Source organism: Bos javanicus, chromosome 11 (assembly GCF_032452875.1).
Source record: "Bos javanicus breed banteng chromosome 11, ARS-OSU_banteng_1.0, whole genome shotgun sequence".
Lineage (NCBI taxonomy): Eukaryota > Metazoa > Chordata > Mammalia > Artiodactyla > Bovidae > Bos > Bos javanicus.
The window spans coordinates 15,526,947-15,529,113 of NC_083878.1; the positions used below are offsets into that span (position 1 = coordinate 15,526,947).

Here is a 2,167-nt window from a genome sequence, read left to right on the forward strand (position 1 = left end):
CCTTGCTAGCTTTGACACAATAGGCCTGTGTGTGGGAGAGACTCAGGTCAAGGACTGAGGGTGGCCTCGGGTCTTGTGAAAAGCCAGGCCCTGAGGGAGGCAAGGACGTGAGGTGGCCCTTCAGTCCACCAACCTTCAAGACACTGAATACTGCCAACAAACACTGGCTCTTGGAAGCAGGTCCTTCCTCAGCTGAGCCTTCAGATGAAACCCAAGTGTTGGCTGATGCCTTGGTATCAGTTTGGTGAGAGACCCTGAAGTCCAGGACCTGGCTCAGCTGGCCCTGGATGCCTATCTCACAAAAACTGTGAGATGGTAAATGTGGGCTTTAAGTTGCTAGGTTTATCCTAGGAGTCTGTTAAATAGCAACAGATGATGAATAGTAGACTTCACCTGTCAATCTTTCTTTCCATACATGAATCTTTTTTTTTTTTTTTAATGGACAAGTTACTTAATTAGGTTCTCTGCAAGAAGTTCAGAACAATACTTTGTGAGGATAAATTGCATTTGTGAGAGCGAGCACAAAGCGGATGTCGCCCTGGAGCCGAGGGACAGCTTTGCTTCTTTGCAGAATTTGAGTCCCCAGCTTTCTGATCAGCCTTGTGCTGCTCTGTGATCTCGTATCTCTCTGTGTCAAAGATCTCAGCCTTCTGGCGTCTGGGCTTATGCAGCTGCTGCTTCTTGAAGTAAGCGTCAGGGAGACGTTCTGGGGTTTTCACACCACTGATACCGATTTTGGTGGAGGTGGCAATGACAAATTACTGGTGTGTTCTATGCAGAGGAACTCGATTGAGGGACACAGGCCCAGTCACAGGTAGCAAGCCATGGCCCAGCTGCTTCAGGAAAACGACCCTCTTGCCCCCAGTGCCCAGTGAGGATGATCAGAATGGTCCCGCGAGTGCTTCCTCACATGCTTACTGAAGGGTTTTTCGCCGTGACTCAACAGCTTTCAAGGCACGTCTTCAGTAGGGTAACACCTAGGCATTTGGCAAAGTTTGACCACGCAGGTACCTCCATTCTTGTTGCCACCAACTGATTTTGTGACAGTAGCAAGAACCCTAACCTTTTTCTTTTCGACCTTGGATTTAGCTGCTGAATACTTCCTCGTGTACCAGGCCTGTTGGAGTACATAGCTGATTGGGAATACCTGCCAATTCCTCTGACCAGGACAGGGGTTCGGCTGCAGTGGGGCTTCCCCTTCTTAACCTTCTTCACCTTTTTAGCCTTGTCACCAGCATCGGCCTTCTTGGCTTCTTAGTATCTGGCTTCTCAGCCTTTCCCCCGCCATCTTGCAAGATGGGAAAGAGCCATACATGAATCTTTAATATTCGCTAATAATTACAAAATAGATCTTCTTTGGAAAACCTTTCCACTGCCACTTCCAAGATCGAAGACTGACACACACATGAAGCTCGGTGTGTTTGCACCGTGTCTCATCCTACGTTGGAATCAGTCAGCTCCTAGAGAGTTGTATGTGGACTAACAGGCGGTATAAGGTAAACATCACCCAGCCTCTGTGGTCTAAATGTGGCTCTAGTTATGTCATCCCCCCATGTAAAGACCTTCCATAGTTCCCCGTGAAATACAGACTCCTGGTGTGGCATTTGTCATGTGACCCAAACCACCTTTCCAGGCTTTCTCCCCATTATACCACTCCCTGCCCTGCCTCCCCATGTATGTCTTCTCTCCTGCCCTCGGTGGCACGCTTCCCTCCCCTCACCATCTCCTGTCTGCCAGGGGAAAGCCCACCTCTTCCATAGAGTGTCTCCCGGATCCCACGACCACCCCAAGCCAAGTGCTCTGTCTCCCACTTTCTGCCCCCACACAACTTTTGGCCTTGCTTGGAAACCTGTCCTGTGCTGACCTTCTTCCTGGCTTGAGCTCTGCCTCTTCTCTGATTCTGCCTTCTCTCTCCCACATGAGACCAAATGCTCCCCAAGGGCATTCTCTGTGTAGCCCTTCCCACACCTGCAATACCACCTCAGGCTCAGTGAGGAGGGCTTACTGGTGTTTGTGGAACTGAATGTAATGAAGGGCAGATCCATATGGGGGTGCAGACATCCAGAGGGTGGGGAAAAAGTTTCTACTAAAGAAGTACTCTATGGCCAGAGGAGTTTGGAAACCAAGGTGTGTCCTGTCCCTCAGGAAGTATCCCCATGGATATTAG

The 2,167-nt window shown here is 49.7% G+C and overlaps 1 pseudogene; it reads right to left on the reverse strand.

Moving 5' to 3' along the window:
* Window positions 1-435: 435 nt before the first annotated feature.
* LOC133256510 (large ribosomal subunit protein eL6-like) lies at window positions 436-1,818 on the reverse strand (annotated as a pseudogene).
* Window positions 1,819-2,167: the final 349 nt, after the last annotated feature.